The sequence below is a fragment of the Prionailurus viverrinus genome, chromosome D4 (assembly GCF_022837055.1).
Source record: "Prionailurus viverrinus isolate Anna chromosome D4, UM_Priviv_1.0, whole genome shotgun sequence".
Classification (NCBI taxonomy): Eukaryota; Metazoa; Chordata; class Mammalia; order Carnivora; family Felidae; genus Prionailurus; species Prionailurus viverrinus.
In genome coordinates, this window is record NC_062573.1 from 30,608,566 (window position 1) to 30,632,725 (window position 24,160).

General features: G+C 39.6%; 1 protein-coding gene across 3 annotated transcripts in view; it reads right to left on the bottom strand.

Annotated features, from left to right (window-relative positions):
• Positions 1-24,160, bottom strand: part of RUSC2 (RUN and SH3 domain containing 2) — a 67,734-nt gene that overhangs the window by 35,108 nt on the left and 8,466 nt on the right. Inside the window, exon 1 of one of the 3 annotated variants that reach the window (XM_047830352.1) lies at positions 7,092-7,180. The exons of the other annotated variants lie outside the window; for them this stretch is intronic. The gene's annotated coding sequence lies outside the window, so the exon portion shown is untranslated. Of the gene's footprint in view, positions 1-7,091; positions 7,181-24,160 lie in introns of those variants that run through there. 3 annotated transcript variants of the gene reach the window in all.

A 24,160-nucleotide genomic window follows, 5' to 3' on the forward strand; every position in this document is an offset into this window, starting at 1 on the left:
ATCCTATAAAGCATTTGAGATTGCAACCCTTGCCCAGAATAACAGGTATGCTTTCTCTTTCTATCCTCAACCCCAGATTTACCTGACATTTCCACAATCATGGTCACTGCAGTATTACTTGCAATAGCAAAAAATTAAAAAAACATTCTAAATATCAAATTCTATTGGATATTTATGAAGGCTAGTATAGAAAAAGGCTTAAAAGCTAATAAAAAAAAGTAGGATATCAAATTGTATACAGTAATTTCTGCTTCCCGAATATGGTGAACAAGATATTAAGGGAGACCCTTCTACTGCAAAAAACCTAGATCCTATATAACATACACCTTTTAAAGCATTTCAGGACTCAGGTAAACAGAAGAAATCTCTAAGGCTACTCCTCCTATCCCCCCAAAAGGAGAAAAATCATGAGCTGTGGAGTAAGCAAGGAGGAGGGCCAGGGTTCCTCATGGGCCAGTTCCCAAAACATTCTGATTGTGGTCAGAATGACAAGCCTTTGGACAACTAAAAGGTGAGGGAGTTAAACCTGAGACTCCTACATTAAGCTGAGACCTTTGAAGTACGTTCAAGTGATCCAGGGATGGTGGTTCCCTCCAACTTTTGGGAGAAGCAGATATATATTTTCACTGGAGGAAACTACCTCAGCTTAAGCAGACAGGATTCTCAAAATTAAAAAACAAACAAAAATTAGTTAATATCAAAGATCACAAATACACATGGAAGCACCATATATGAATAACAGAGAAAACAACAGATTTAAACTGCAAGGACTTCAGATATTAAAAATGTCAGATACAGAATACAAATCAGCTATGTGTGAAATGTTTTAAATAAAGGATGAAATCTCAAAGATAACCAAGTAGCAAGAGATTATTAGAAAGTCTAGGGATCTGGGCTGACGGCTCGGAGCCTGGAGCCTGTTTCCGATTCTGTGTCTCCCTCTCTCTCTGTCCCTCCCCCGTTCATGCTCTGTCTCTCTCTGTCCCAAAAATAAATAAACGTTGAAAAAAAAAAATTAAAAAAAAAAAAAAAAAAAAAAAAAAAAAAAACTACTTAAAAAAAAAAAAAAAAAAAAAAAAAAAAAAGAAAGTCTAGGGATGGTGAAAATAAAATGTTTATGAATATAACCACTGGCTACTAAGCATTCCTATTCCTGGGCCAGGCTGTTTTATGGGGAATCACTATGGTAAAAACAAAAAAAGGATATGAAGGCTAATGGGAGATACATTATACACCCCATTACAGAGGTGAACAGTAGCCTACTCAAAACAGTGTGTGAAAGTGCTCCATAAACTATAGTGTTTTTATAGAAATGTAAAGCATTGCTATTACTCTTTAAAAATGCTAGCATCCTTGGGGTGCCTGGGTGGCGCAGTCAGCTAAGCGTCTGACTTCAGCCAGGTCACGATCTCGCGGTCCCTGAGTTCGAGCCCCGCGTCGGGCTCTGGGCTGATGGCTCAGAGCCTGGAGCCTGTTTCTGATTCTGTGTCTCCCTCTCTCTCTGCCCCTCCCCCGTTCATGCTCTGTCTCTCTCTGTCCCAAAAATAAATAAAAGTTGAAAAAAAAATTAAAAAAAAATGCTAGCATCCATTGATGATTTTTGTCTGAATCAGCTATTATTCTTTCTACGTTTATTAGCTGGCATTCTAATACAAGAACAACTTCTTTTCTTTCTCCCTCCCTCCCTCCCTTTCTTCCTTTGGTATCTGTATAGACTCTTGTAGACTCCTGGGCTCTTTTCTTTCTTTCTTTCTTTCTTTCTTTCTTTCTTTCTTTCTTTCTTTCTTAATTGAATGGGTCATAATCCACTGTTGGTATTACTGATTTTGATGCTCAGATTGTCCCATATTTGGCACTATTTGACTTTTTTCATTGTGAAGACCTTTACTGCTGTGTATAAACTTTTAAAAATTGACTATTTATTTTGGAATAATTTTCAATTTTAGAAAGTTATTTATTTTGAAATAATATTTGAACCATCAAAGATAGTTCAGAGAGTTCCTGAATGTCCTCCAACCAGTTCCTATTACCATTTTACATAATCCTTGTACATTTGTCAAAACAAAGACATTAACATTGTACACATTACCATTAACTAGATTTGCAGACTATTTGGATTTTGCCAGTTTTCCTACTAACGTACATTTTCTCTTATTTGGATTTTTATTTTTATTTATTTTTAAGTTTATTTATTTTGAGAGAGAGAGAGAGAGAGAGAAAGAGAGTGTGCATGACGGGAGGAGGGGCAGAGAGAGGGAGAGAGAGAATCACAAGCAGCCTCTGCACTGTTGGCACGGACCCCGATCCAGGGCTCGAACCCACAAACCGTGAGATCATGACCTGAGACAAAATCAAGAGTCAGACACTCAACCGACTGAGCCACCAACGTGCCCCTGTTATTTGGCTTTTTAAAAAACTAAATGTATATATAACTTTCATAAAACATGTTAGTTAAAAAAAAATAAAGCCAAACCAAAAAAATAAAGAAACAAACCTAAAAAAGATATTCAGATGTGTTTATATTGAGATAAATAGCATGGATATTATTGTTAAGTATAGCTCAGTGAAGAAAAAAGATCTGCATTTTCCACAATCAAGACACTGAGTAGTTGTGGAAACTATCCAGGCAGGTAATTTTTAGTGAAAGCAAGCAGTATTAAAAAATAGATAAGACTATGTGATCCTAGTAGACTTCTGTTCCCAGTCTTTCCCAATAATTTCTTTGCTTAGCTTTCACCTCAGGAAACTCTTCTTTGGAAAACAACAGGAGTACATTTGTTTGTGTTGACCTAGGTCAGATATCCTGTACACCAAAAACAACCTATAGTAGGTAACACCTCTGGCCATGTTTTTACCACAAATTGTAGACTGATTTCAGTAGGAAAAGTCAGAGTGCTCAAATCATAACAAATCAAATAAACTCTGAGATACTATAGTAGTCTTCCTTTATCTGCAGGGGCTATGTTCCAAGACCCCTGGTGGATGTCTATAACCACGGAGGGCACTGAACCCTATATATACTATGTTTTTTTCCTATACGTACATACATGTGATAGTTTAATTTATAAATTAGGCACAGCAAGAGATTAACAGCAATAACTTACAATAAAACAGAACAATTTTAACACTATACTATAATAAAAGTTATGTGGATATGGTCTTCCTTAAAATATCTCATTGTACTGCACTCACCCTTCTTGTGATGATGTGAGATGATAAAATGCCTCTGTGAGAAGATGAAGGGAGATGAATGACATAGGCATTGTGATGTTGTGCTAGGTTACTGACCCTTTGACAACTGTCGGAAGGAGGATCTGCTTCCAGAGGGACCATGGTTGAATGTGCACGGGTTAACTAAAACCGTGGAAAGTGAAACTGTGGATGACTACTGTATACTTCTCCCTGATCTAGAAGCATTCCGAGGCTATTAATTAATATCATGTGAAGAGTTAGTCAATCACTCAAGCAAGCAATCAACCCACAAGCATCCTACTATGAAGCACTGTGCTGGAAGTTCAGGGGTAAAAGCCCAACTTGAGGGTCTCCTAATTTTGTTAAAATCATTGCCAACATGTCTGTGGAAAGGGCTAAGGCGGCAAGAAAGACATTTCAGGATAAGTGTTAAAGCAGTGGTTTCAAATTTTTTTAGTCCTAATACATAAAACAGAGCTACTCTGGTTGAAACAGGGGAGGCCTAGAGCTCCATACACTCCAAATCCCTCTCTCCACTGTGGGGGTCCCCAAAGGCACTTCTAGGAGAGCCTGTGCCTTAGTGGGAGAAATTCTGAAAACCTCTAGGCAAAGGCAAAGGCAAAGGCAAAGGCAAAGGCAAAGGCAAAGGCAAAGGCAAAGGCAAGACTGTCCAACATGTTTTGTTGGGTTGGGGAAATGGAGAGTGAAACAAATGATTAACTGATAGAAATCATCTCTTCTCTCTTTCTTCATGGCTCCCAAATCAAAGAGGTGTGGAAAATAATAGATGCGCTAATAGCAGAGTTACTTCTGAGGGCAAAAATGAACTTTCTACATTAATTCAGGAAAATCAATTTGTGTCACTACCCTCCATACCTGCCAAGATCCTATGTCTTTATAGGCCTTCAGATTTAAAAAAAAATATTTACTTATTTTTAAAGGAGAGAGAGAGTATGAGCAGGGGCGGGGGCAGAGAGAGAGGAAAACACAGAATCCGAAGAAGGCTCCAGGCTCTGAGCTGTCAGCACAGAGCCCGATGTGGGGCTCGAACCCATGAACTGTGAGATCATGACCTGAGCCAAAGTCAGACGCTCAACCGAGTCATCCAGGCGCCCCTAAAGGCCTTGAGATTTGATGGAGATTTTGAATTTCTTACAAGATAAGTGCCTCTCTTTGAAATGTGTGAGAGATGCTGAAAGAATTTGGAGATTGAAGAACTGGTGGTAATAGTGATACCCAAGCGTGTCTGCATGGAGTTACAAGGAAAGAATAAACAGAATGTTAGATGCTTAAGAGCACCTGGCTATGGCATCAGGAGTCCAATTTCACAAATGAAATAGCAGCCAATAATACCCAGAGCTCATCTGTCTTTCCTCCTGGTTACATGTAGCTGCTCCTAACTGAGGAGGCCACTGCTCTGAACTGATATTATGTTATTTTGGATTCCAAATGAGACCAGCCAGCATGCTGGGAGTGTGTTGGAAGAGGCCTGAAGGGTTGTCCCAGACACACCCAACTGCTTCCTTACGAGGACTCCCTAATATAGAATCCTCTTTCTAAGCACAGAGCTTTGCTTTGCTTTCAGCTTTTCAAATATGTCACAGAAAGGTTCAGCTCAAAGTGCACTCCCTAAAGTCAAATACAAACACTATACAAAAGGCGTGGCTCTGAAGTAGAATGGGCTCTTTCCTAGGACTACCTGGTATGGGCAGATCTTCTTTTCCTCAAGTCTGTCTTCCCTTGTGACCTGGAAATATGCAGGCATCTTTCTTTAATGTAATCAAAGTAGCTGACAGAATATCCAGGTGGAACCTGGTGGAACCCCTAATAAGCCTAAGCCTTCACCTCTCAGGCTCAGCTGTACCTGACGCTCCCAAGGCTCCAATTCAATGAATGGAGATTGTAGCACTGGGAATTATAGCTAGGAAAATAATAAACTAGAAGCCACTGATCCTCACTGACCTATAAAGGGTTGCTTTCCTTTATTCCTTACAAATCTGGTAATAATAAACCTAGTTGTCCCAGAGTCTTTCTCTGCTCAAAAGAGATTATACCTAGTAAAAAAAAAATTCTTCTTTTCTACTCATTCAGCCATCAAGAGTATAGCTTTCTCTAGTAGGTCAACTATTTGATTCCTTCCTTAGTTCAACTCATAGCACCTGTTTGGAGGCAGCAGGCTGAATCACATGACCTCTTAAGGTTCCTTTCAGCTCTAATTACAAATGAAGCCAAATTAAAACCTGGAGCCCAAGGAAAGGTTCCTATGCAGAGTGCTAGTTAACGTCCTTCCACTCACCGTCTTCTTGCCTTTCAACAAAAATACACAGACACACATGCACACCCACACTTCCAGGTGCCTGGCTTCTAATTGCTACAGTTAGAAGTCTCCAGAGATTGAGAATTTGCTATAAATCCTATCTCTTTAGAGGATGTAGGTTGGAGAAAGAGAAGACAACTATAGAGAATTAGGAAAGATTTAGCTCCTACCTTGACAGACCAAGTTCTTCAGCTGAGGGTATGGAGGAGGAAGATGGAGAGATTAAGCCTTCCAATGCTGGGTGTAGGTGAGCAGCAAAGGGAGGAGTAAACCACCAAGACCAGAGACAGTGTGCCAGATGTGGGTAGTCCTAGGCCCAGCTCGGGGTGCTCTGTTAGGAAGACAGCTCTCAAGTGTGTATTTGCAGCAGCAAGTTGGCTGGGACAAAAAAGGCCCAATGTGGTCAACCCCTTGTTTTTTCTTTAGCTGTTCCTTTTGGCCCCTAGCCTCCAGGAAACAAGGCCAGAGTGTTCTCCGCTTCCCCTCCCCCAAGGCAGTGGACTGAGGCACGCAGGCTGGTAAGCTGCTATCCTTTCAGTCTATCAAAAGCTGTAAATAAAAGGCCACAAGTGCACAGTGAAGTAGACTATGAGAAGAATCTAGATTGAATTACACAAGCCAGTTGTGGAGAAAGGGTGGGGGAGATAGGAGAAAGAAGAGACAGAAGTCTAGCTGCCCTTCAAGGAAATATTATCATCCAAGCACATGCCTCCCTTAGCATGACTGCTAGAAGCCATCAAAGCATTGCTCCCCTAGGGAACCAGTCTCCAGTCTGGCCTTTTTCTCAGCAGAGGGGTCCTAGTTTCTGAGAATTCTCCATGAGACTCAAAGCCTTTTCCCAGAGGTGACTTACCTTCTGATAGACTTTAGAAAATAGTCTCTTCAGTCCAGCTTACCATGCTTGGTAAGAGCACCAGGACTGCTTCAATAGCAGGTGGCAGCAAAGACCATTTCTCTGTACCAGATACTGTATTTGCTTTAGTTATAAGACTAAGATGAAAATAAATTGATGTATACTTAAAAAAATGTCTAAAGCAGGTGGCTAAGGTCTGGCCTGAGTCCTGAGTATTCAGGAGCCTCAGTTCTGTAATGATTCAGAGCATGGATTTTGGTGTTGACAGTTCTGGATTCAAATGTGACACACTACTTGCTAGCTATGGACTTTGGGAAGTTACTCAACTTCACCAAACTTCAGCTTCCTCATTTGTAAAACTGTCATATCTTCCTTCAAAGGCTTGAGGTAGAATTAAATAAGATATTGCATGTAAAGCGCCTGACACAAGATATGTGCTCAGTCATGGTCATTATTATTATTATATTTTTGGCAGATGATCAATGGAACCTTTCTTCTCTTCTTTCCCAATTTTCCAGAAAATCTAAAGGCTCCAGGTCTAGGGAACTGGTAGGCAAAACCTCTTTAAAATATTGAAAGGAAATGGAAAGAGTTATGTTGTTTTTTTCCCCTCCCCTGCACTAGAACTGAACCAGTCAGCCTGTGCTGATTATACTCTGGACTGGCAGTCTGGCCCTGGGAGCCTAAGGCTCTCCTAAACCAAAGATACTATTCCATCTCTAGTATTACCTGTTGTGGGGCATGCTCCCAGACTGATGGTGCTTCTCCAGGGGCCCCAGATCAGATCCCAGTAGATGTAGGAAAGAAACAGTCTGATCCCAGGCTGGGAGGATAGGTCTGTCCAGGCTGTTGTCTGCCCATCACAGCTGCCTATGAGGCCTATGGGTTAATAATAGCAACTCTGATGCCAATGGATTAAGACAGCACTGTAGGAGGTGTTTATTTTTACACTCTGGCGTCAGTATCAAGTTCTACTGGTTACTGCCCAAATCTAGGACAGCTTCCTGCTATAAGAGTGGCCTCAGGCTTCTCCAGGATGCTAAGTTGGATTCTGAGGGAAGTGAGCCTTGTTGAAAACAGTTCAGAATTCACAGGGGACAGGGAAGGGGAAAGGGAACAAACAGACCTGTCATGTGTCCAGCTGTCTGGTCCCAAATCTCTGGGACCAGGAGAATTTCAGTTGAGAGCTGTTCTTTATAGCATTCTCCAGAGTCAGGTAGGCCCTGGACAAGAGACCCAATACATTGTTTTGGAAGGGTGTACACATACATACACATACAAACAGGCTGCACTGAAATGATCTGAATAATGACAAAGATCAAGAAAAGACTTCTCTCAACTAACCAGAAGCTTGGCCTTATCAATCACAAGTTCCAGATTAGCGCAGTGAGTGCTGACATTACAAGACAAAGATATCTAAAACAAAATATGGTTAGGCTCGTCCTTAATTGATTTGCATAGTGTCTTTAGCAGGTAGATCAAATTCCTTGAAAATTTATTGGCCAAAGCTCTTCCTAGACATAACATAACAGGATAGAAACACCAAGAAACCAGCCCTCATCTTTCTGGCCTAGAGCCAGTGCCCAGAAAATCTTTCCTGAAAACTTCTTTATCCCTCGGGGCCTATAGATTGGGGTCCCAGGGATCTTGCACTTTGACTACAGTATCTAGAACTCTGTGGATAGATATCCCACTCATCTCCCTGAAAGGCAGCTCCTAACACAGATTCATCTTGTTCTATTAGGCAGACAGGGATGTGAAAAGGTTGACAGCTGGACAGATGATGTAAATAACCTACTAAGGGGCCATGTGCACAGCAGACTGCTGTGGAATGACAAAAATGTACCACACATTAGGTAGGAATGCTGAAGTGCAAAGAAAGCAGCCAATCAGCCAAGCTCACGGTAACAGTGACTCCATCATCTTCCTGCCTGTGGCTGACTCATAACCGTCGTCAGTGACACGACATATCATTCTCTTGAGGAGCTAGAGTGCTGGCAAGAAGGTAGGCTGGTGAACCACTCATTCAATACATTTTCCCCCCTGTCTTTCAAGGCTTATCTACCTGGTCATCAGAACAACAATGCAGCCTCAGAAACAACCAGATTTGATCACTAGAGATATGGGGTTTGATCTCAGCTCCATTTGGAAGCTACCCATGCCTAGGATTAGTGGCAGGATGCCCAAGGACGGGAACACTGCTTTCATTCTTGGCTTTTTCTCTGACTTGCTGGGTCATCTAGGGGCAGGGTACCTGTCCTCTCAAAGGTAAAGGGGCTAATTGTATCTATCTTCTGGTGTTGTGGCAAGGAAAAATATTCGAAAAATTAAAATAAGTAGCAACAAATGTAAATGCTATAAATTCTTTGGACCAAAGTATTTTAGAAATATAACTGTCATTCATACATATAGGTGTGGAGCCCTGGCCTTTTAGGTTTTCCTTACAGGTCATGGAAGCCATGTTGGGAAGAGCAGTTCCTTTCCTTCAGGTTTATAATCCCCACTTCTGGTTTGAGGAACAGTCGAAATAGTTAGGAATCTGCTTACCTAGACATAAGGTATTAGTTTCCACTAATGTGTAAAAGAGTGAAAAACATGCAAGCAGAAAGAAACACCTCCACTCACCCACTTGCTCCATCCACAAACCTACTTCTCCCCAACGCCTGAGCCCAGGACACTGATTGGAGGCTTGTATCTCATTGATACAGCATTTAGCAGCAGTACTTACCAACTGGATTTAGCCTAAAGGCCTGAGAAAGCAACATTAATGAAAGGATGTATTCCATTGCTCAGTTAGAACAAAGGCAACACTGTGTTCTAAACCCAACACAAGCCTTCTAGCCCAGCAATCCCTCGCTATGGGGTTAGTTTGCCAGGTCTCCAGAGCTCATGGAGAGGAGAAACAGAAATCTATTCTTCATTGATGCTGACACTTCTTTTTCTGCAAGTGCCTACACTGGGATTCAAAACAGATGTTCTGACATCCTGCAGCTACTGGTGAGACCCACTCTCCTTGCAGCAAACTCTATCTGTAAATATGTAAAGGGACAAATAGGAAATATTTAGGCTTCATGGGCCATGTGTGTGTCTAGGTGTATTTTTTTTTTATATAACTCTTTAAAATTGTAAAAACCATTTTCAGTTTGTGGGCCATAATTTGCTGACTCTAGACCTTAAAGGCCCCTCTTATTCAAGGTCTGCATCTCAGAATTCTGGCTCTGCTGGGCTGGCCTAGAGATCCTCATTCCTCTTCCTGTGGGGCTGATGCATATATTTCAGAGGCAGCTCCCCTCTAAGGAGCCACTGAGGAATGTGAAGGAAGAATTTTAAGGTTATTTGTATTGCAGCTAACCAGACAGGCTAATTCCCCTCATATAAAGCACTTAAAAAAAAATCTGTGGAATTTAGCTTACTGCATTATCACTCTGGAGTGCAGACTGAGCTATAAACAGTCTTTGTCTTTCTATTTCTGCTTAATAATACTATGCCACACCTCTCTACAAGGCCCCTTCCCCTCCCCTGCTCCCAGTTTCCAAACTCACACTTGAATTGGCTCTGGTCCCAAGTCCCTCTCTCCTCCCCATCCCTCCCACTTCTATATGTGGTATGGTTGTGGATAGCAAGGAAACTATCAACAGTCAGATGGGTTTGGACGCGGTAAATATGGATGAGAGGCGTGGGGGTAGGGATGAGCTCATTTTGAGCAAAGATTTAGGGCTGACTGTGAATCTAGGCTCTGTCACAAAAGTTACATGTTTTATAAACTGGATCAAACTGCTACAGAAACAACTTAAGAACAATGTGCACAGGGTCAGGAGTAGTTGGAGTTATACCTCTCACATACCATGGATTAGAAAGACATAAATGTCTTACAGCTAAAGACTAAAACTTCTATCTAATCTTTACAATGAGCCTTCAAAGTAGAGATTATCATCCCTATTCTGCAGTTAATTAAGGAAACTGAGGGTTTTGTTCTATCTAAGATCACAGAGCTAGAAGGTAGGGGAGTTGGGCTTGGAACTCTTGTCTGACTCACTCCAAAGCTCTTGCTTTTTCCATTGTAATACACTACTAGTATTCTTGGTGGAGAAGAACAATAAGCAAATGTCTTCATTTGGATCTTGTTCAGATTTTGTTTTAATAGCAGCAATTTGTTGGTCTGTTCTCACCCCCCCTTTTTAAAATTAATTTATTTAAGTAATCTCTATACCCAATAAGGGACTTGAACTCATGACCTGGAGACCAAGAGTCACATGCTCCTCCTATGGAGCCAGCCAGATGCCCCGGTTTGTTCTTTTCAATAGTTTGAATATTAATGAATGACAAGGTGCTTAAAATCATAAGCATGACAATTTTGTGTGATAGCAATTCAGGTCAAATCAATACAGCAATATTCACATTTAAGCTGGGGCCTTATCTGAGCGAACACTTGTTTATTCTTCAACAAGAATAAACAGAATTTTAATGTATTAAATCTTTGTCTAGTTGCCAAATAAGTCTCTTTTCAATAGTGGTATATGTGTATGTATGTATGTATATATATATATATATATATATATATATATATACACACACACACACACACACACACACACACACACACACATATGTGTATGTGTGTGTGTGTGTGTGTGTGTGTGTGTGTGTATCTTTGTGTAATCAATGTTACCTTGTAATCAATTTGGCTGAGTTGAATTGTAGTACGCCACCTTCCCAGGCCCGGATTGTTAGTTACCAATCAAATATCCATTCTCCCTTTCTCTTTCAAATTAACAGAATCTTCCTGATATTCAGGTGGGTACAATGCTTTCCAACTAATGGAGGTAGGAGTGACCAATGGACTAATTGTGGTAAAAGTGCTGTGAGAATTCTGGGTTATCTGTTTGTGATGAACACGGTGCCTCCTTCTTCCTCCCTTCCTCCATCCTGATGCTAGGAAGGTAGGCATGATGGCTAGAACTACAGTAGCCATCTTGAACCAACATGGCTTAAATATATCAGAGCAAAAAACCAGAAGGGTTCTGAATCTCTCATTTAGACTGTGGGGCTGCCCAGACCAGCCCAGGAAAGTCTTTGCATTTTTGTTGTTACTGAAAAATAAACTTCAGTGTTATTTAAGTCCTCAGTTTTGGGTTTCTGTTACTTCTATCTATTTCCACTTTATACATCCAACCAAAGTCCAATAACCACTAAGTCTCATTAATTCTATCTACCCATCTCTACCCCCAATGCTACTACCCACAACCAAGCTATATGTATCACGTGTCTGAACTACGACATCAGCCTCTAAACTGATCTCCCTTCCCAGCACCATCCTTTGAAAATGAAAACTATTTACATCACCCTTTTGCTTAAAAACCCTTCAAAGATTTTCCATAAAATCCAAACTCTGTACCCTGCCTTTCATGACTTACCTTTCTGGTCTCATCTTTTGCCAATCCTACCTTGCCCTGTAGTTTGTTATACCATTACCTCTCTACTGACTGGAATATGGCCCCTCCATTTGTCTGGCCAACTCTTAATCATCCTTCAGGTTTTTAACTGAAACATCTCACATTCAATGGCCTTCCCTAGATCACATTACATGCCTTGGATATATGCTCCCCAAGCACCTTGAACTTCTCTGTACTGTGTTTTAGTTGTTTATTTAGCTTGCAATGCTAGATAGGCAAGCTCCATGGGATAGGTATCTTGTCCATTACTACTACTAGTCTATCCCCAGAAACTAGGGCAGAATCTGGCACACATAAATCTTTTTGAATGAATAAATGAAATTTTCAAGAGGCAACTAAACAACATGCATCAGAGTTTAAAGTAAGTATTGTCTTTAGTCTACTTCCAGGAAATAAATTTAAAATAAATAACATGATAAAAGTACATAAGATATATACATAAGGATGTTCACTGAAGCACCATTTATAGAAGCAAAATTTAAAAAAAATTCTAAATGCTCTCTCATTAATTAAATTATGAGGTAGCATTGAATTACTCTAGATAACATTAAAAATATTATTTTAGAATAGTTGTTGAGATGAAACTATGTCCATGATACAGTTTTTAAAAAATAATTTATAAGGTATAATTCATGGCATGATCCCATTTTTATTTGTAAAAATGTATACATATTTAGTTCTTTATCTGTATTTTGAGTTTTCTGGCAGTAATTGGGCTGATGGATTCTTTTAGGCAACTAGGATCCTTATAGGCTGGAAGGTCTGGGCCTCATCGACCAAATCATCATAGGAGACATGAGGGACCACCCATTTACAACCCCAAAGAGGACAGACACCTGTACTGGGGAAACAAGTACTTATTAAGTGCCTAACACCTATTTCAGGGAAGAAGCAAAAGCTACAGGCATGCTCTAGGGCAAATTATAACTGATTGAGCAGGCTATCTGTCATAGTAAAGATTCAAGTTATATTCAAAGTTCTAAATGCCTTATAGTAGCTCGAGAAAATTATGGAAATAAAGACAAGGGAAGAATATTCTTCAAACTTGTGCCTGCCCGTTTCATTAATAATTTGGTAAAATAACCGGTCACATCTGAAGAGGGGAAATTTTCTTGTATTTTTACCTTGAATTAGCTAGGACATTCATTCACAGATGGGCATAAACCTGATGGTTATCTTTACAAGAGTTAAGAAAACAAGAATGACATGAAGTACAAAGAACTATAAAGCAAATAAGTGTATTATAACTATTATATACATTTTCTCTTTCCTCCTTGGTTGCATATTAAGGACAGGGGCTGTCTTATTCATCTCAGTAGTTATTTACCCTAGTCTAGAGCCTGGCACATATCTTAAAATGTTCACTGAAATGAACTAAGGAAGAACTGAATCTTCACCAAACTAAACTGGAAACATTTCTTTTTCCAAGTAGAATTTGGTTCATTACAGCAGTGGACCTATTTACACACTAGTTCTAGTTTTTCTTGCTGAGGTGTGGGTGCTGAGAGGATCACCCGAGTACAGTGGTTGGCTTCTGGAATGAGCAGGGCAGATATGCCTGGGTATAATTCCTCTCCCGGAGTTCCCTTCACACTCACCACACTCCCTCTATTGCTAGTGGGAGCTGAAGCATGAGAACCAGAACAGCGTGTTCCAGCCAGAATGACAGACTGCACCCCCCCCCCCCCACCCCTTTTCTTCATCTCTCCCCACTTAACCTCACTGGTCTTCAACTCTGTCCTATGAGCTGCTTCCAGTGGGGCTGCTGAGCATTCCGCAAAGAATGCAGGATGTGTCTCAAAGAGTCCAGCACTAGCTGAGGAACAGTTTGTTTTTTCCTAAAAATGGGCAGTCTATAAAGTTACGTAAGACCCAGCTCTTTGCTGGGAGGCTTTCCAACTCTAGCTGGAGAGAGATTCCTCAAGCTATTTAGAGTTTCAGGAAAAGGGTTTGGAATTTCCTGCCTGGCCAACCTATACTGGAGACATCTCTGTGTAGGGATGGGAAAGTTCCATCAGAGAAAGTAGTAACTGAACTCCCATTGCCCCTCAGGGGTGGACCCACTGAGTTCTAGAAATAGTCTGATCCAATTTATAGTTAAAATCTCAGAACAAGGACAAGCCCCAAGCCCCACTGCCAAAACCAGAGCCCAAATCGAATCAAGCCTTTGGGGCTCACTCAAAGGATGCTGGGCCTGGGAAATCTAATAGCCTGACCTAGAAGCACACCAACAAGGCTCTGGAAGGGCTTCCTTTCCTACTTTATGGAGGAATTTGTGGCCTGAAGAACCTCAGATGCCAAAGTCTTACACAAGGACTAATCAGTCAGTCAATATTAACTGAATACCTATGAAATGCCTGATACTGTATTATGTGACAAAAACAGACCTGGTACCTGGTATAATGTACAGTTACGAAAAGGTTGGTATGTAATTCTGCTCTTAAGGATGAATTCTGTAGCACAGGGCAAGTTATTTGATCCCTCTCAGCCTGAGTTTCTTCAGCTGTAAAATGGGGATAATAATACCTCTCTTACAGGATGGTAGTGGGAGTTAGAAGATACAGAAAACATCTAGTGCAGTGACTGGTATCTAGTAAGGGCTTGGTGAATGGTAACTATAAGTGTGAATCAGGAATTTCTTCTTTTCTTGAACATCCTATTGCCTTTTCAAGACTGCACTACTGTTCAACTTACAACAGGGAACCTTGTCACCATCATACCCATGTTTTTCTTTTCAATAGGCACACCACCTCAAATTATTTAACCTTTCTTCATGGCTCTGTTCTTTATCCTCTGTAAGTTGTAAAGTGGCTCTGCCCCAGAAAACATCTCATAGGAATATAAAGAAAAGAAGGTTAGAGTAAGTTTGCAACTTATCTGTGAATCAAGAATTTCCCATCCAGTAAACACAGTGAATTCAGGCTCTTGACTACCTAAATCATTCAATGTCAGTCAAACATGGTGAAAGCAAGTCCTCTACATAAGCTCCTGGGCTGACAAGATTCTTTTTGAAAGGTCTAATTAGTTCCAGACATGTGCACCATGTGACACTCCCCAAGTCCTATAGCTTCTGTTTTAGAAAAGTCTTTCTAGGCTATACTCTCTTCTAATTCCTACAACTATTGCTATAATTCTAGGCTCTCCTTCAACACCATTTTCAAGGGCTATCAATTCAATCTTTGGGCAAAGGTTCCCAAGGGGCAGGAATTGAGACTATTTCTGAGACAGATGATAGTTTGGCTGTGCATAAAATCCTAGGCTACCAGTAAACTCTTCTCAGAAACTTGAAAGCATTGCTCCATTGCTTGCTAATTAGATTCCATTATTGTTCAGTCCAATGCCATTCTGATTCCCAATATTTATACATAATCCTTTTTTTAAAAGAATTTTGAAATTTCTCCATATGTCCAGTGATACAAATTTTGACAATGAGGTACCCTTGGGTAGGTTATTTCTATTTGCTGTATTGGGCACACAGTGGGCCCTTTCAATGGAGACTCATGTTCTTCAGTTCTGGAAAATGTACCTGTATTCCTTCTTCCCTCCCTCCCTTCCTTCCTCCCCTTTTTCCTCCCCTCCCCTCTCCTTTCCTTTCCTAATTTCCTTCCCACCAATGTTGAAGATTTAGAAAAGAGAGGGATTAAATGATAAGCAACATCCTGAGAAGCAGTCGTAGCTCCAGAATTTCTATACAGGTTGAATTTAGGATCAGCAAACACATCAGAAGGGGTGGGTAGGAATGGGATGGCATTAGGGACTTGTTCTGAAGTTCCATTTGTATAGCAATCACAGTGTTTTTACTCTGGATTTACTTGGGGTAGCTTAAAATGTATATCATTTAGGTATGATACTCTGCTGTATGGATATAAAAAACAATCTCAAAACAGCTTAAGCAACAGAAGAAGTTTATTAGCCATACATATCAAGAAGACCAAAGATAGAATTCTGAGGGGAGAGTTAATTCAGACCCTCAGCGTGTCACTCAGACTTTCTATTAGGTGATAGGATGGCTATTACCACCGCAACCATTACATCCAGATATGTTAATATTCAGAGGCCAATGGGGAGGAAGGTGGATAAACTCTCCTAAATAAACTGTTTGGTTTCAATGGGAAAGTAGTTGTCGGGCAGGCAACCAACTGCAAATATTTCAGGGTTCTACCATGGCTGAAAAGATAATGTAGGAGGAAATGCAATCCAGTGCACCAGGGAGGGATTAGCCTTTGTTGGGAGCTGGGATATTTCCTCCATTCCAACTAGTAAAGAGAGGATGTCTGTAGATACATTTGCAGGTTGGTAGTAGAAAGTGAGAGAGTTCATGTTTTATGCCTTTTTTCTTTCTGAAGTGCATGAGTAATAATCATCAACAGAGTGCATGGAGGGAAAAAAGGAGGGCAGAAGGCAATGAAAGTATAAAATATTTGTTATAAAGAGTGGAGGAACAACTTTGTTAGAAAAATATAGTAAGATTCATGGCCAACATAAATCTGGTGATGATGAATTTCAAGTGGTACTAAATATGCTGGGCTGTACAATTTTCTCCAGCAATGCGTAACTATTTGAGTATAGACAGGGAAGATGAGGGATTATGTTCTTTTAGGGTTAGGGTTTTATGAGATGAATACATTTTTATTTTATTTTTATTTTTTAAAGTTTACTTATTTATTTTGAGAGAGAGACAGAGTGAGCAGAGGAGGGGCAGAGAGAAGGAGAGAGAGAGAGAATCCCAAGCAGGCTCCACACTGACAGTGCAGAGCTTGAACTCACAAATCGTGAGGTCATGACCTGAGCTGAAATCCAGAATCGGACACTCAACTGACTGAGCCACCCAGGTGTCCCTAGATGAATATATTTTTAACAATGTTTTATTTTCTTTAGTGTTTATTTATTCTGAGATAGAGAGCAAGCATTTGCACATGCTTGTGCAAACAGAGGAAGGTGAGAGAGAGAGAGGGAGACAAAGAATCCCAAGCAGGCTCCACTCTGTCAGAGCAGAGCCTAAAGCAGGGGTCAATTCCACGAACCATGAGATCATGACCTGAGCCGAAATCAACAGTTGGAGGCTTAACTGACTAAGCCACCCAGGAACCCTAGATGAATATATTTTTAAAAGAATGATTATAATGTGAATTAAGTTTTAATTAAGTTAAAGGGCTACCATTGAGGGTACTTTAACAAGTGAATGGAATACACTAAGCCATAAACCATAAAGTCTAAATAGCAACATGGGAAAATGCTTATGAAATAATGTTAAAAGGAAGTGGAATACAAAATAATTTTAATGCTATAATTATATTCCTACAAACTTTATATATACACATAAACAGAAAGGATAGGCAGATGGAATTACAGGTGATTTAAATTTATTTTATTATTATTGTTTTATTTTAAATTATTATTATATACAGTAAAACCTTGGATTGTGAGTATTTTGTTCTGCAAGTGTTCTGTAAGACGAGCAAACATTTCTAATACATTTTAACTTGATAAACGAGTGATGTCTCACAATAAGAGTAGTACATGACGCCACATGTCACAGGATCGCAACTGAGCCAATGATTCTTCTCTCTCTCCCTCTCTGCGGGATTGTGGGTAATTGTCTCCCATGCTTGGATGCTCACTCTCAGACCGCGGTGTTTAGCAGAAATCAGTGATTTTTCAGAATGTAAGCAGGTGCCCACAACTGGCACTACTGTATTTTTTGTCACTTCAAAGCACCTATGGACAGTCCTTTGCTTTTCCATACAAGAGTAAGCTTAGGAATGCTTTGCTTCATTCTCAGTCAGGCTGCCTGCTGCCTGATTGCCAGTTACATGAAATATAGTATATGACAAGAGTTGATTAATACTATACTGTAGTCAACATCCATGCGAGTGTATATAATGGCCCCCATGCAGAAAAATGTTGAAAAGAAAGGTGGTTAAGAAGAAGGAGATGATTACAGTGGAATATAAAAAGGAAATCATCGAAGTATGAACAAGGTATGAGAGTGGCCCCAATTACAAGATTTTATAAGAACTCTATGTCTGCATCTCGTCTGCAGAGGAGGAAGAGAAAAAGGCAGAGGAATCCCTCACTTCAAATGATATTAGGGAGATGTGTAAAATGTGGGAAACAAGTGCAAACTTTTGTAGAAAAGCACCACCCAAATAAGGCTGTAGCACTGCAACTGATGAATTTAACAACAATGCAATGTCACGTTTCCGTGAAATCCTCAAAAGGAGGCAAAAGCAAGTGTCATTGGATAGGTTCCTTGTTAAAGTTGCATGAAAAGAAAAAAGATTCCATTGAGCCAATAGATAGCATTGATTCTCTTAGTGATAGTGAAAGTCGTCCTTCACAATAACCCTAAATAACTCTTGTCTCCCTCATACCAGCCAAGAAGGTTTTCAAAGGTAAATACAGGTTCATTGGTTTATTTTTCTTTATATTTTGTATTTTATTATTTCGTATTATATTACAGTATTTTAGCCATTTTTACATGAATATTTTTGGGTTATGGAACAAATCATCTGAGTTTCCATTATTTCTTGTGGGGAAATTCACTTTGATTTACAAGTGCTCTGGATTACAAGTATGTTTCTGGAATGAATTATGCTCGCAAACCAAGGTTTTTCTGCACTTATTTATTTTTAAAAACTCCTACTTATGATTCAGTTCATGTTTAGCTTGATTAATAGATCTTCTTTTTAAAAGGTCTTTATCTAGTCTACCAGCCATTTTGTCTTCTTTAAAACTTGTTTTATTAAGTTTATTAATTTTGAGAGAGACAGAGACAGTGTGAGTGGGGGAGGGGCAGAGAGTGAGAGGGAGAGAGAATCCCAAGCAGGCTCCATGCTGCCAGCACAGAGCCCGAGGTGGGGCTTAAATTCATGAAACCATGAGATCTTGACCTGAGCTGAAACCAAAAGTCAGATGCTTAACTGACTGAGCCACCCAAGTACCCCTAAAACTTGTTTTATAGGGCTAAAACCAAACTCATCCTGGGGCCAGGCTAAAATTTCTGTGGATGTAACTAAATTCATGGATCTTTGATGAAAGCAAAAATACCTCAGTAATGTACATTTGCTGAACTAGGCTAATTTAAGTCAGTTCGGTTACTATTATTCATTCATTATACAGATACTGAGCTTATACTATCTGTCAGACATTGTGTTAGGCACATGAACATATAGCAGAAAACCACCTAAGGAACAGGAAGACCTTTGGCTCAAGCCTGACTTTCACAAAAGGCCTCAAACTTAGCTTTTAATCCTTATATACAAATGAATTTATATATGTAGTCATTAAAAAATAGCTTTACTGACATATAATTAACATACCATAAATCTTACCTTTTAAAAATGTACAATTCAGTGGTTTTTAGTGTATTCACAGGGTTGGGCAACCATCACCACAATCTAATCTTGGAATATTTTCACCACCTCTAAAAGAAACCCTATACCCGTTGATCTTGCATCTTACAATCTTGTTGAACTCATTTATTATTTACAATAGTTTTTTTGTGGATTCTTTAGGATTTTCTATGTACATGTTAATGTCATCTGCAAACAGAAATAGTTCTACTTCTTTCTTTCCAATCTGGATACCTTTTATTTCTTTTCCTTATCTTATTGCTCTGGCTAGAACTTCAGGTACAATATTGAAAAGAAGTAGCAAGAACAGATATCTTTCTCCTGTTCCTGACCTTATAAGGAAAGTTTTTAGTTGTCTTTCTCCATGAAGTATGTTAGCTGTGGGATTTTTTGTAGATGCTCTTTATCTGCTTGAGGAAGTTTTCTTTTATTTCTAGTTTGCTGAGTGTTTAAAATTTTTTAAAATGTTTATTTACTTTTGAGACAGAGAGAGACAGAGCGTGAGCAGGAGAGGGGTAGAGAGAGAGAGGGAGACACAGAATCTGAAGCAGGCATCAGGCTCTGAGCTGTTAGCACAGAGCCCAAGGCAGGGCTCGAACTCATGAGTCGTGAGATCATGACCTGAGCTGAAGTTGGACGCTTAACTGAATGAGCCACTCAGGTGCCCCTGCTTAGTGTTTTTATTATGGACTTGTCAAATGGTTTTTCTTCATCTATTGAAACAATCACATGATTATTATCCTACATACAGTCATTAAAAAAAATTTTTTTTAGGTTTATTTATTTTTGAGAGTGAGAGAGACAGAGCATGAGTGGGAGAGGGGCAGAGAGGGAGGGAGACACAGAATCCAAAGCAGGTTCCAGGCTCCGAGCTGTGAGCACAGAGCCCAACGCAGGGCTCAAACTCATGGACCGTGAGATCATGTCCTGAGCCCAAGTCAGCCGCCCAACTGACTGAGCCACCCAGGTGCCCCTACGGTCATTTTTGTATTAAAATAAACTAGTTTGTTTATGTAAATATTTAAAATATACCAAAATTACAATAATCCTGCTTTGGATTCCAGTCATTTTTAATATATAAAGAACTTCAAAAAATGGATGAGACCAGGATCTCTTTAAATCTTTAAGAGATCCTGGATTCAAAGACTATTCCTGCATTCAGAGTTTATGGTTAGGTGTTACCTGTTATAATGGAGCCCTAGACAAGGCCAATGGAAGCATAGAAATCATACCCAAGTTTGCAGGGGGTAGTTAGAAAAGATTTCAGAAAGGAGGTCATAAGAGTAGATGCTTAGAGGAGGAGTAGAAATATTCTTGTAGGTCAAGGGAAGGATTTGAGTCAGAACCATATGTATACAGTTCCTCATTATTCGGCCATTGAGAAACAGGGAAATTTTGCCATTTGCAACATGGATGCCTGTGGGCATTATGTTAAGTGAAATAAGTCAGAGGAAGACAAATACCATATGATCTCATTTATATGCAAAATCTAAACAAAACAAAAAAAAACAAGCTCTTAGGTACAGAGAACAGATTGGTGGTTGTCAGAGGGAGGGGAAGGTTGCCTGGTGAGAGAAATGGGTGAAGGGAGTCAAAAGGTACAAACTTTCAGTTATAAAAGAAATAAGTCACAAGGATGTAACGTATAGCACAGCAACTACAGTTAATACTATATTGCATATTCAGGGGTGCCTGAGTGGTTCAGCAGGTTAAGTGTCAGACTCTTGATTTCAGCTTAGGTCATAATCTCATGATTAGATTGAGCCCTGTGTCAGGCTCTGTGTTGACAGTACAGAGCCTGCTTGGGATTCTCTCTCTCCCTCTCTCTCTGCCCCTCCCCCACTCATGCTTTCTCTCAAAATAAATAAACTTAAAAAAATACTATATTGCATATTCAAAAGTTGCTAAGAGAGTAAATCTTCAAAATCCTCATCACAAGAAAAAAACCTTTTTTTTTTTTTTAATGTTTATTGTTGAGAGAGTGAGGCAGGTGCACATATGCAGGCAGGTGTTGGGGAGGGGCAGAGAGAGAGAGAGAGAGAGAGAGGGAAACCAAGAATCTGAAGCAGGCTCTGTGCTGTCAGTGCAGAGCCCAATGTGGGGCTTAAACCCATAAGCTGTGAGATCATGACCTGAGCCAAAGTCAGACACTCAACTGACTGAGCCACCTAGGCACCCCAAGAAAAACATTTTTTGTAACTATGTATTGTGACAGTTGTTAACTAGACTTATTGTGGTGGTCATTTGCAATTTATACCAATATTGAATCATTATGTTGTACACCTGAAACTAATATAAATGTTGTATGTCAATTATAACTCAATTAAAAACATGTGGCTTTCAAGAGCCACTCAATGGTAGGGGCGCCTGGGAGGTTCAAATGGTTAAGCATCCAACTTCAGCTCAGGTCATGATCTCACAATTTTTGAGTTTGAGCCTCACATAGGTCTCTCAGCTGTCAGCACAGGGCCAGCTTCATGTCCTCTGTCCCCCCCCCCCCCCCCGCCCCTCCACCTCTCCTACTCATCACCATGCATGTGCTCTCTCTCTCTCATAAATAAAATGTTAAAAAAAAAAAGAACCGTTCAATAGTATACCTTCATATTATACTTGTCTTTATTATTTAGATTCTCCACAGTGAGCATATTCACCTATATTAGAAAAAAGACAAAATATATTTCAGAAAATATTTTTAAGTAGAATAAGATTTTGCTTTAAGTTTCAAAAGCAAAATGTCACAGTACCTTTCATCTTTCTCCATAAAAATATATTTAAGCTTAAATATTTTCTAGGTTTAAAGCATTAGTAATGCAGCTAATAGCATTTCTTTAGAACTATTCTCCACAATCCTTTAATCTTGAATGAGAGATTTATAATCCTAACCTCTAAAGGGAGAAAATCCAATGTGGAAATGATATGCCCCAAATAACACTCTTCGACAGTGGCAGTATTTGCCTTCAATTCTTGGATCTTGTACATGGGGCCCTCCCCCTGCACCCTCCAAAAAAAAGTCTTTACATTGATTCACTCTGAGAACCACTGATTATTAAGAGGCTGAGATTAGAGTGTGGATCTAACACTAGTTCCACTCAAAGTGTGGTCAATGGGTCGACATAATGAGCTTTATCTGGAATGTATTAGAAAGGCAAATTACTTGGGCTCTAAACTAGACTTACTGAATCAGAGTTTCAAGGGTGATCTAGGTTATTTTTATGCACCTGAAGTAAAGCACATGACTAGAGGAAATTAGGCAGACTAAGGGTACTCAAAGGGAAGGAAAGGCAGAGCTCTCCAATGTTCAACGTATATATTTTTAAAGCATATACATTAAAAAAATTTTTTTAAGTTCATTTATTTATTGAGGGGAGGGGGAGAGAATCCTAAGCAGGCTCCATGCTGTGAGTGCAGAGCCTGACATGGGGCTTGAACTCACAAACCACAAGATCATGACTTGAGCTAAAATCAAGAGTCAGAAGCCTAACCAACTGAATCACTCAGGCACCCCTAAAGCATATACACTATTATAAAATAATCTAAAATCAAAAATTTTTTATATACTATAAACCAGAAAGTATGGCTAGAAAACATTTTCTTGGCTTTGGGCTTGAAAGGGTAAACAAATTAGCACAGGTCTTAGATTAAAGGGCAACAGGGATCTAATTCATTCCTGGTTCCAAGCAGCTTGTTAAATTAAGGCTATTGGTTTCACATAGGAATTTATATGTATACAGAACACATTTTGGTTATATTTCTCTCATATCATGATTGGCTACTGGTGGGTGGTCAACTGAAGATGATGGGATCTCAAACTCAACCATTTATTTGAATCTTTAACTACTTTGGAGTCAGGACTCAGCAGAATCGTCTTTATCAGTGGTTTTCAAACTGTGGTTTACAGAGCTCCCTCAGGGGACTGTGAAAGGGAGGTGAAGGGAACGGAGAGGAAAGGAGGGAAAAAGAATGACCAGGTTAGACTCTACTTCCCCCAACTCCTTGCCTTCAACCAAAACAGCTCAGATTTTACCTTTTTTTTTTTTAAGATTTTATCTTTTTGTATCCACTTTCTTGTGGAATATACTTGAACAAAGAACTCCCTTCTTTAAAAAGTTTGAGATTCTCTATTCTTTACTACAGACCTTCACAAGCCAACACAGAGCCATAGCTGTCTTTTGTTCTCATGAGGTCAATGATCTTTGTTAACTATCTTTTACTACCACTTGTTACTAGAAAGGACTCACAAATGCATAATGAGGCAGGTGGTTCTGCTTCCAGGCCTCCCTCCTCCAATCATTATCATTAGGGATGAATAAACTAATGATATTGTAGGTTGCTGTGTTGGATGTCAAGCAAAGCACATCACATAAATCAGCCAATAAACTGAAATAAACATTACATTATCTAAGAAGTTAACTATAGCTGTAAGTATAAAGTAAAGAGAATAATATTTTAAAGAAGTAGAATAGCTCTTATACAACCAAGTAAAAGAAATCCTTCTAAGGAGTCACCCTGAAAGACTTCATTCATTCCAGTAGTGCTATTAAAAATATTTCTAGAACTCTTCTTTTGGAACTGCATAAAACCAATCTAGCCAATTCACAAAACTATCACTGTTTTAAGCCACTGTGTTGTATTAAAAAAAATTTTTTTTTTATTAGAGAGAGAGAGAAAGAGAGAGAGAGAGAGAATGCATGAGCAAGCAGCGGGGGAGAGGGGCAGAGTGGGAGAGAATCTTTTTGCTGAGTGTGGAGCCCGATGTGGAACTCAATCCCACAACCCTGGGATCATGACCTGAGTCAAAATCAAGAGTTGGATGCTCAATTGACTGAGCCACCCATGCACCCTTAAGCCACTAAGTTTTGGGGTGGTTTGGTATTTAGTAATATATAAGTAGGACAGAAATGTTTATATCATTATGCTTTGGGGGATATTTAAGGGAAATGACTAGCTTTACAGAGAACTCTAGCTATGCAAAATGCTCAGAGAATAGGTT